The sequence below is a fragment of the Dermacentor silvarum genome, chromosome 7, assembly GCF_013339745.2.
Source record: "Dermacentor silvarum isolate Dsil-2018 chromosome 7, BIME_Dsil_1.4, whole genome shotgun sequence".
Classification (NCBI taxonomy): domain Eukaryota; kingdom Metazoa; phylum Arthropoda; class Arachnida; order Ixodida; family Ixodidae; genus Dermacentor; species Dermacentor silvarum.
The window spans coordinates 110,136,551-110,148,479 of record NC_051160.1 but is presented as its reverse complement, the minus strand read 5'-3'; the positions used below and the strand labels follow the sequence as shown (position 1 = coordinate 110,148,479).

Here is an 11,929-nt window from a genome sequence, read left to right as displayed (position 1 = left end):
CGTGACAGCGCGCGTCCCCGCACGCTTTCGCTCGGGCATACGGCGCGCGGCGGAGATTTTATCTATACATAGGGAACCTCACGGCGACGGCGACGGCGACGACAACGGCGATGACGACGGCGACGGCAGAAATCTGGTTGAAGTGTCCATATAATTGCTATCGCAATAATTAGTGGACAGCTGTATTAAGTATGGATAGTAGTTTTATCGGCCGTGTAAACTTGTAAACATAGGCACACAAACTAAATTAACACGGATGGTGCCACGCGCGCACGAGCAAACATGAACGGATCTCACTCGATGACCGCAGAACGTCGCTGTCAAAACGCTGGAGTTAGTCAGCGCAGCAGCAGCAGCGAGTGAATTGAGATTCGTGCCGGCGCCCGCATCAAGCGATCTTAGCCGCGAAAACACAGGGAGGGCAGACCGCCGTAGATGCCTCGTCAGCTAGCTCGCCTGCGCATTCGCTCTCAGCAACACTACAATGCTCACAGGTACAACCTCCGCCACAGACCGTTACCTACCACCCCTGAGACGAAGTATGGATTTGGAGTCCCGTTCGCCAACGCGGGAGGTCGGAGAAACTTCTCCATCGTTATTTCGGGCTTTACCGGGTTCTTCAATTCCTCAATGACGTCAACTACAAGGTTGTTCCAGAGAGCACCGCGCGATGCTCCCGCCGCACACCACAACCGGACATTGTCCACGTGGCTTGGATGAAGCCATATTACGCACGCTGATCGCCTACCGTACCTACTTCGAAAGCATCGAGCCGATGCTTTTGAAGGGGGGGGGGGATAATGACACGTCAATTCAGTGCATTTACGTGTGTTGTGCGGTTACCGTTCGCTTGCGCTTTATTTTGCGCGCCACGGAGGATTCGGTGAGGAGAGACAAAGACAACGAAGAAGACGTGCTGCTCGATCGGAGCTGTTCTGCTGTATTGCCGGCTATTGCTTGTCGTGTTGTTACGGCGACAATATGCTGTTATAGGCATCACTATAGTAGCAGACGAGGGGGGGGGGGTGATAAGTTGAGCAATCAGGTTGATATGTCTTGCAAAAAACACTCATTTTCAAGAAAGAAAGAAGTGATAACGAGAGGAATAAGAAAAAAGAAGGAGAAAAGAAAAGTAAATGCGACAGCCCTTCGTTCTTGGACATCGCTTAATGATGCTGATGTATCAAGCATTCTTTCATGCATTCTTTCTTATCACCGTTTTTTCTCTATTTTCAGGTGGGAGCTGCAACGTAGAGCAAGTGGTCTATTTAAGCCATACTCGAAAATGTGCGGTGCTCATAGTAACCCAAAGTTATCCAAGTTCATATTATTTTTGTACTTTGTGCTATTTACTACTCGCTTAACATTTTCGCAGATGAAACCACATATATTCCAATCATGAGATCACTGTGTATCGTCTGTTCACTGCACTGAATTCATAACGGGTATATTTGGCAATCCTGAATCATAACTTTCCGTGCTTATAATTTATTCCAATGTACATGCAGTTCATGCCATCATTGTGTCGCTTAACTCCCTCTCTGAAGGGATCTTCTATGAGATACAAGTCGCATGTTCAAATGCCACTACAATGATCGTATTTCAGTCGTTTGTGTTTCTATGAAAAACAATTAGGCTGTTCATTTGCTACATACATAAATGCCTGGAATGCGTTTGACATGTTGATTCAATAAATTCAGCGCAATTCCACTCAGTTAAGGTGGATGACCAGCGAAGCTCTATGGGAAGACTGACCGTTGCTCCGGTGAAACGTTCGAAGTTTGCAGGATCGGGGTCACAGGGACGGTTCGCATTTTTTTTTCTCGCTGTCCTAGCGGGCAGCACGCTTACGCTTGGCATCCACGGCCCGCTCATCGTCGGTGGTCTCCTTCCGCGACCGCCGCGCCCATTCCCTTTTCTGTTGACGCCGTCGTTCTTGGTAGGCACACTGTTCTTCTTCAGACCGTACAACAAACGGCCTACCCATTACACAGACTGAGCAGAACTTGGGAAAGGAGCATACATAGAGTATGACGTCAGGAGACAGAATACACTCAGATTGATAGGCACTAGTTTCAATACGCGGGAAGGCCTACACGTGTATGGCACGAACGTAGACATGGCTGACGCGAATCAAATTGTAGTATCTGTTCTTATCAGCATCTGATGCTGGTTGTGTTTTCACCCAAGATATTGAGCTTAGTTTTGTAAGTTGGCGGACTGCTTGAAGCCTGCTTCACCACTGCCGCGGGTCGGCCCGCTATTGCACTATCTTAGGAATTTTTGCTCTACGGACAACAATCCGCTGGAAACTAGCTATATACAGCATCGTTGCAAAAATGAATAGAGAAATGTACACTTTGATAAAGAAACTTTGAACAAGATGCTGCGACCTTATTCATGGCAGGGGGGCATTCCACGATAAAAGCACTAACTGAAACTCGTTACTCTCTCAATCGTTTTTTCCATAAATTGCGCACATTTGTGAGGTGTGAGCAAATGCGCAGCAAAAATATCTTGTGCAAAAAAAAAACATTGCGTTTTCGTGGGAGGCATATCAATTCTTCTACCCTTAAAAGTAAAACGTGTTGCTCAAGATTAATAAAGAATGCATAATTTTCAAAGTTTCGCTAGTCAACAGAATTTTTGTCTCAATACTTCCGAATTATTGTACTTTACCATGCACTCGCCTTTGTATGCCGTGACCTAGTGTTTAACGAAGTGTGTAAAGTGTCGTCAGGCGTACAAACGAACAATCCAATTTGTCGCGCTAAAGATGCGGCAGACTGGAGGATACATAAAGAGATCCGCCAGCGCCTTACGCTAAGCTTCGCATTACCAGTATAACACAGCGGCTAAAATACGTGCAGAGCTGCTTATCATACACGCATACTTTACCCGTCATCCCATGTGCGGAGTAGGACCTACCTAAAAAAACAATAGGGAGGAGTAGGTGCCGGAGTGCATTTCGGTGGAAATCAGAGCTGGGCCGTCGGAAGGCTCGTAATTCTAACGAAAGCGGTGTTAAGAGGCACCTCTACGCGTTAAATACATTGTAGTACAAGAGTTTGAGTAGAATTTAAGTAAATAGCGCAGGAATCGGCCTTCTAAATGTGGAAAGCAACAAAAAGAATGCGGCAAATACCCTAACAGTTTTGAGCCAATGGTTTATATGACAATTGAAAAAGCGCAATCGCAAGCTGCCCCCGGTGATTTTAAGGTAACGTCCATGAATGCCACGCGTCGACCTAGAGTTCGATTCTTAGTTAATTTTCTTTTTTTCTTGGTTGAAATTTCATTTTTCTACAGTTTTAACAGTGAAGCTGTTTAAGCCGGTGGTTAGTCCGGGGAATGGGCGCCGGAAAACCTCGCCGAGTGATGACGTCACTCCGCATCGCCTAGCAGCGCCGAGCCTCGCAACAGCTCTGTAGATGGACATGAGCTGTGACGTCATCACGCGCGCCGTCGCTTTGCCCAGCTTTGCAAGCCATGACATCATCACGTTGAGCTCCTGCATTGCCCCGTCGCCACAGCTGTGGTAGGCGAGCTAAGACGTGACGTCACTTTAATGATCCTTATAATAATAGCTTCGCGTCACCGCTGCGGCGAAAAAATGCTCCAGATCTCCGCCCCGAGCACATCGCCGTGAAAGTGGGGCGACCGAAGAAGTGCGTTAGTCCTGAAGAAGAGGAAGCGCGGCGCGAAAACCACCGTGCCGCTACCCGAGAACGGATGAGACGACTTCGGACCAAACCCGAGTAATAGCGCCGGTGGAGCAGTGGTGAAATGTCGGCGATTTGCAGAAGATTCGGAGTTAAAGAGCCCCTAAACCACCCAGAGGTCGAAATTTAGTTGTGGTGTTGCAGTTGTGCAGGAGTCTACAACGAACACGTAGCCGCGAGAATTTTTCTAAATTGTGCTGTAATAGCCAAGTTACACGCGTTTGATGATCGAAACACGGCCCTCGCTCGTTTCGCTCTTTCTTTCGCTACTCTCCTTGCCGGCTGGTCTCTCCTTCTCGCCGAGTGCTCCTCCAAATGTCACGTGACATACGTCATCGCCAACGCGCTTCTCAAAACACTGTTCACTTCCGGTTAAGGCACGTCCACGCTAGCGGCAAATGTATTGACGGCGAACCAGCCTCCAGTGCCGTAGAACGTCTGCCGCGCGACAGGTGTTCAAAGCAGACGCAGTTAGGACGGCGCACCGCCCGCAGCACGATCAACGGGCAATGGACGACTGCGAAGCTGCGCGTTTCCGCCACCGGCGACGAAAACATCGGCTGCAGCTTCTGTTCCAAGCGAAATAATTTTCCTCATATAAAGTGATGCGTAAATTGTACATTTTATGAAGAACGATATCCACTGTCAAACGTTAAACATGAACGAGAGCTCCGATACTTGTCGAGCTCAGCTGCAGTACACTGCTACCGACGGGAGACGACCGGCTCGGCTGTGCTCGAATCACAGCCGGCGGCGCCGCTAATATAAGCGAATTTTTTTCTTTGTGTACAATTATTGCTAAAAGCGATAACAACGATAAGAAAATATTGCGGCTTGTGAGCGTCGATAATTCATTCCGAAGCGCCGTCCGTTTTAGCTTTGAAGTGAAACGGAAAAGGCCTAGCGACGATATCGGCGCCGTCGAGCGATCGGTGGCGGTGAGGCTACCGCACAAATGGGTCCCGGTCTCATCCTCTTAACAAGGAAATCTCGCCGTTCGTGAGGAAAACCGCTCTCCAACGGCGGCCCGCGAATGGCAAACGGCATGCGGCGAGTTACCGTGCCGGTAACAGGGACATGGCCTCAGCCCTTCTCGGCTACCCGCTGTTGCTGCGGTGCCGGCCCGTGTACATGCGCAGCGTGTCGCTATAGACCCTGTGTTGCGCGCACGTCTGAAAAGGCCAACACTGTCACACTGTGTTCGCGCAGCTGATCATACCGCTAAGCACCACTGCGTTGGAACGCGAGTGATTTGGCATTTGTGTTGCGGGCTGTAATTACCAATTCGCAAGGGCGCACATGCGAGCAACACGACGAGGAAGAGCAGGGAACGCGCGTACCTGCTAGAAGACAAACCAGAAGCCGTAGGTTCTTGTTCGACCAATGGGCATCGTCACCGAAGCTTACATCACCAGATTCACCCTGCTGACATTGCGACGACCGCTGGGGATACCGGAAAGGCCAGGAGAGGAGGGCGGCATTGTTTTTTTTTTTTTTTTTTGGTGCCGCTCCGGCGGCGCGTAGCGCTGCAGCGTTTGGCATCCTTGATCGTGACGGCATTCTCAACTCGATGCGCGTGTTTATATGAAATGTTCAAAAAATATCTGAGGTGGTTTAGGGGCCCTTTAAGAGCTCGCGTTACCGAGCAAAATCGTGTGTGCAGTCAGAAGCGTCGACAAATCGATCCGTGCCTGCGACTTAACCGATACGAGAGAAACCTGGGTGGGATCGAGAGCTTCGCTGTTTGCAGAGTGTTCGCACCACTAGCGTGAAGCTGCCCCCCCCCCCCCCCCCCCCGCACCCTTATTTTGGTTGCTGTTATCCGGAAGGGTCTCTCACCTGGCGAAAACATTTCGCCACTCAGGTCTGACAATTGCAAATAGCAACCAGCAACAGGTCCTCGCAGCTGATCGACATCAAGCCTAAAATGCGCCGTAGGGTCTTACGTGCGGATCCGTTTGCCGCACGTAGCCTCAGCGAAAGCGCACGACTACGAAACCATTACCGCTTCTGCCCTGTTTCTGTGCGATCAGCGTCGGAAATGCAACTGAGTATTCCCTCACGCACTGTACTCCAGTCATGCGGCAAATTGTGGAGGGGTAGATTTAAAATGTGTGCAGTAGCAGGCTGCAAAAATAGTGACTGACATATAAGGAATGGAATCTGTAGGTGTGACCAAGCTCGCGGACCATTGGTACATACGGGCAGCCTGTGTTGCCGGTCCATCGTGATGCACGACTTCCCTCGTGGATAAAAAATTTCACACATCCGCCAGCGTTTCATCCCTAAACTCCAAAGGAAAAACTTCAACCACGGAACGTCACAAGAGTAAGTACCGCTCGTGAAACAATGACAAAGGGAGTAGCAGCGCTTCCTGGCGTAGTAAGTTTCGCGCACGTTACATACTAACACCTACCCCAACTCACAATCAAACCTAAACACACTCTCTTGCCAACGTATTCTGAATATGTGAATGGACGCATACCTCAATCAATGCGCCAAAGTATGGATGAAAGCGACTACACCGAGAGCACAAGGATGGTCGAAGCTGACGGTTTCATGGCAGTTCCCAGGTAGATGATAGATCTTTGCTACAAGCTATTACAAAGCAGATAACAGCTACGTTCCAAGCATTGTGTGCAGCAAGAACAATTATATTTTAACTGAGAACACCCGCCAGCGATTAGGCAGGAATTCAGATAGTCACTGCACTGACGAACTTCACTGAATCAGAAAAGTGACAAACCGCTGGTTCGAAGTATTTCACAAATAAATAACGAAGAGCAAAACACACTGATCCTCATTCAATTCAAAAGCGGAAAGTTTGGACAGCTTGGAATACATTTTTAGCCACGCTTTTAAAACAGGCGCCACATAGGATGCTCCTGCCGTTTGGATAACCCTTAATAAGCTCAGAAAGCGCTTTTACATGTCCTCTGAAGCTGCGGCCAAAGCTTCGTGTCGTGCACCCAGTCAGCGTCTACGATATCTCCCGAAACAGGTTTCTTGAACCGCACCGGACTCGATGCACATGCATTGAAAACACGCAGGTAACGGAGGCAGCTGCGGCAAGCAATAGTCTAAAGTATGCTTGACAATTGCGAAACATGGTAGAACGTGGTGCTACTAATGTTCGACATAAACCGCTTGTCACTAAAAAAAAATTTTTTTTTCTGATCGGAAAAAGTTTCATATGGGCAACGCCAAGTGATCCGAATTGTGAGCGAAATCTAAAATTTGAACTCAGCTACAATGCCACTTATATAGCCGAATCGAAATTTTGTGAATTAGTCTTGCGATCGTGCTTCATTTTAAAAACTGCCTATATAACTCTCATTTACTCGCTCGGCGCCATGTTTTATGACTGAGGCACGCCGTAATGAAGGACTCCGGATTCATTTTGACCACCTGTGGTTCTTTACAGTGGGCGTAAATTTAAGTAAACGCGAGCGTTGTCGCATTTCGCCCCCATCGAAATGCGGCCGCCGCCGCCGGGGTCGAATTCGCGACCTCGGGCTTAGCAGCGCAACGCCATCGTCACTGGGCTAACAAATCGGGTGGTGATGCAGCAGACACATTAAATATACAACGTTTTGTGTCTTGCTAATGTCGCATTTCGATGGGGGCAAAATGCGAAAACGGCCGTGTCCTGTGAATTGTAGGCACTTTAAGGAACCCCTGGTGGTCAAAATTAATACGGAGTCCCGCACTACGCCGTGCCTCATAGTCAAATGGTGGTTTCGCCACGTAAAACACCAGTATTGCAAAATATACACAGTAAGTGGAGAACGCATGCTATGTGAGACGCTGTCAGGACGTGAGGAAACGCCTGAAAATGAAGCTATTTTATAGCCAGAGCAGAGATGAGCCAAAGGCGGGTCCCCTGACTTACGTCATCGGAGCGCCGTTCGCAGCACCGCCATCGCTCACTAACGATGCTAATAAAGACTGATAAATAATGATCTTTATTTTGGTTAAAGACTAAATAGAGTTCGCAATAGTGGCCTTTGAAAATATAATGAATATATATTATAAACGGCAATTAGCGCCGAATTAAACAAGTCACATGGCAGGGAATCCCTGTACTGTCCAGTTAAACAAGAAATAAGTGAAAATGGCAAAAGTGAAAGATGAAGTTCAACTAAAATTGCAAGGAACTGAAATATGCACAGAAGAAAAGAAAATTACTGGTATAGGATTTTCAAGCCACATGCTCTTTCCTACAGAGCGTAGGAATGTCAATTGGCTGGGATGTTTCGGTGAAACCGACACCTTGTTTGAATGGCCACGCAACCAGCATGTGAGAATACACGCTCGGAAGATATAGATTTGCTGGAATCGACATAAACTCCATCGCTATGTGAAATGCATCCTCCAAACCGGCGCGAATGCTGCGTCACGTCTTTAGTAAACTAGGAGTGAAACGACGATCAATGACTGCGTTTGTATAGTATGCCATGAATTGCGAGGACATTTCAAGCCTCCGGCTTCGGGCGGCGCTGTCGCGTGTGGAGGAAGAGTGGGAAAGCGCTCGCCTCCGCATCACTCCGGACTCTCAAAAACAGTCGACAGTTGCTGTGTTGTGTAGCTGTGAAGTTCTGAGCAGATATGCTGAAGCTTTATTGTAGTTGTGATAGGATAAATCTAAATGTTTACTCGACGGAGTAAATTAAATGGATGTTCTCTTTTCTTTCTTTTCTAGCTCGCACACAATATATGGATCTGAGAATTAGAAACTCTTCCGTTGAGAGTGGTCCTGAAATGGAGTGTCTCCAAAAGTTTGACAGCTACCGTCAACCAGGATATCGCGTTTATACAAGAGACTGCCAGAGAATTCTTCAGCCCGGCTGTCAAGTCTCGAACTGCATCTATGGATAAAATTCGGCAGAACGAAAAATTGTCAACGCATTTGGGGGAAACGTTTGAAGACCGGAATGTGTGTAAAACAAACAATAAAAATATATGAATTTATCCGAATGTCAGTAATATAGAGGGCGTCTTCATTGAGGTGGCCAAACATTTATAAAGGATAATACTGCTGTTTTTATTCCAAAATATTAGGACCAGTGCCGTCCTGATAATTAGTATTTTAGTTTGTTAACTTTTTATTTCAGTCACTTAGGTGGCAGTCGGCATTAGAAAGTTTGCAGGCGTTGATAATCTGATCTAGCATGAGGTATAAGTAAATGCAAAACCGTCTCTTCTAGGCCCTGCTGGAAGAATTTGCCTCTTGTTGTGTAGTAAACTGGAGCTGAGAGCCTAAGCAGCGCAAATAACCAAAAGAGCAAAAATCGCCGGCTGGTGACAAAATGTAACGTTTCTTGTCCGCTCTGCGCACGCCGAATAATTTCTTTATTAGGCTTACTGAGTCCGGCTACCTCCACGGACTTGGTTTTATCACAGCTGGTGCATGGCGGCGCTCGTCGCTATCGGCGTCACCGATATAAGCGTGTTGCGCGGTTCCGTAGTGGGACCGCGCGCTTTTATTGCGATCTCAACTATGCGGATACTCAGCCGCACCCGCGGCGTCATTTCCCGGACGTGTGTCTCTCTGTATAATTATTCATATATATATATATATATATATATATATATATCACAAGAAGCCAACAAAGAATGACACCAAGGACAACAGAGGGGGAATTACTTGTACTTTCTAATTGAATGAAAGAAATGATGAAGGAAAATGGATGAAAAAACAACTGGCAGCAGGTGGGGAACGATTCCACGTCTTCGCATTGCGCGTGCCATGCTCTTACCATTGAGCTACCGTGGCACCGTTTCCCGATCCACTTTCTGGGGTACTTATATTTTACAACTAGAACTAACCCAGGAAGTGTTAAGCCAGCGCCACCATGGCCATTGTTTGTTCGCTTCTTATGATATGATGAATAAAAATCGGGCCCATCGGTTCTCTTTCTTCTCGTGTATATATATATATATATATATATATATATACTATGAGCAATATTTATCCGCTTCACATTCTCATCTGTACATACTCATCATCGCCATTTTGGTGGGGCTCTCGCTCCTGAGAGTAACCAAGAGTCTGACTGGATAAACCTTGTCCCACGAGTGATGGAGTACGCTGTCCGGTTTAATCCTCCTCTCGTGGTAGGTTTCTCTCCAGCTTCACCTACGCTACATCCCTAGAGCTCCGCTCGGGTTGCCGCCTCTACCAACTGCACTCGACCATTTCCCAAGACCAACAGGCCACTACCACAACATCCACCTTGCCTTCTCCGGTGTCAACCCCTTCTTGGGCGGTCACCACCCCTCAGAAGGATCCACCGGTGTTTGTTGGGCTCCGCGGTGACGACGCTGAACACTTGTTGGAGCAATACGAGCGCGTGAGTGACTTTAACCACTGGAACGAATCTGCAAAACTGGCGCACGTCGCCTTCTACCTAACCGGCATCGCAAAAACTTGGTTTTACAACTATGATCTCGCTTTCGTCAACTGCCCTGGAGCACGTTTAAACACCACCTAAGCCAGACTTTCGCGAACTCCTCTGACCGCTAAGATATCGCCAAGAAGAAGCTTGCTGAGCGTGTTCAGCACTCTGGCGAGTCGTACACTTCGTACATAGAGGACGTCGTCGCCCTCTGCCACCGCGTGAGCACGTCGATGGCAGAGAATGACCGTGTACGGGCCGTGCACCTGCTCAATAGTATTGGGACTCTAGCATTCAATGATCCTGTAATGCTGAACCCCACTACCGTGGCAGACATCATCAGTGCGTGTCAGTGCCTCGATGAGCTTAATATTATTCGCTTACACCCTGACATCTGATTTCAAGGCGTCCAAAGAAAGCGAGCTACGTGCCCTGATTCGTTCCATCATCCTAGTACTAGAAATGCTGCGGTAGTACTGGAAAGGTACGCTACGGTAGCGCGACGGTACGGGGGAGCATGACGTCATACCAGCTGTGGCGGCGGTGATGGCGCGACGCACCTTTCCAGTACTACCGTAGCCTTTCCAGTACTAGCACCGATAACGCACACGAGTATAGGCCTAGCTACAACGAAGTTTAAACCTCGACATAGCCAAGTTCAACATAGCTACAACCAAGTGACGCAATCAATCGGCCAGCTTCGCTGTGTCTTGAGCTTTGCGTAGCCTAGTGCAAGCTTTCGCCTTTTTTCTCTCTCCTGGCTCAGCGCGCAGCCGAGAGAAGAGAGGCGGGGGTCGGGATGGGAGGGAGCTGGTTAGGAGGAGACCGCGTGCGCATGCGCCGCGCCGCCCTCCTGGTGGCGATGGCTACAGCGAGGCAGTTTCTTGATACTAACCACACAATACGGTTGGCTTAAGCAGCTTCGTTGTTAAAAAAAGTCGCAGTTTCGCTCGAAAGACGACGCATCAATTGCGATAGCAAATTAGTACAGCTATACGCAGTGAGGATAGTAGTTTTATCGGTTGTATAAACACAGTCGCTTACCAACTGAATTAACAAGCATGGTGTCACCGCGCTCTAGCAAACATGAATATTTCACACTCGCTGACAACAACAACTGTCAAAACGCTGGGGTGAACAAGCGCGGCTGCAGCAACGACCGATAGTTCGTGCGGTCTAGCGCTTCAACGTAAACAGAGCGGCGAAACCACAGCACATACAAAGGTAAGAGCCGCATGGAGATCGCTTTCAAGATACAGATCGCGCGAACGCCCTCAGCCGCGCAAAGTACAAGTACGCCTTTGCTGTTCGTAGAGTAGAAGCCGCGCCCCTCACTCCCGCGCTGCCGTCCCGCTTTCCTCCTTTCGCTTGTGAGATTGAGTCGCCAGTTCCCCTTGCTCCCGGTCGCAAGATACGCATTTGGTGCCGCAGCTAAACGTAGCCTCCCCTCCCTCCCTCTCATCCCCCCACGGCCTTTCGCACGACGGAAGACGTCTTGTGCGCTCTCCGCGAAAGCGCGCATCCCTCGTGACCTTTCACTCGCATATGCAGCATATGGCGCGCGGGGACAATTTTATCGCCGTTGGGCTGTATACGGAACCTCACGGCGGCGACGGCGATGGCAGAAATGCCCTTGGAGTGTCCATATAATTGCTATCGCAAGAAAATGAAAATAAAACACATCTGGGCGAGCTGAACGCATATAAGTGAAGGCGTAAAAGATCGTAAACAAACACGGTAGAACAAACAGGAATAGAGATCGTGTGAATTCATATTCAGGAGCATATCATCATCATTATCATCATCAGT

At 48.4% G+C, this 11,929-nt stretch overlaps 1 long non-coding RNA gene and 1 pseudogene across 1 annotated transcript; both read left to right on the top strand.

Annotated features, from left to right (window-relative positions):
- Positions 1-827: 827 nt before the first annotated feature.
- On the top strand, positions 828-8,764 carry LOC125946922 (uncharacterized). Its single transcript, XR_007467995.1, has 2 exons — positions 828-1,320; positions 8,425-8,764. It is a non-coding gene; the product is annotated as an uncharacterized LOC125946922 (long non-coding RNA).
- LOC119459802 (U2 spliceosomal RNA) lies at positions 2,120-2,296 on the top strand (annotated as a pseudogene).
- Positions 8,765-11,929: the final 3,165 nt, after the last annotated feature.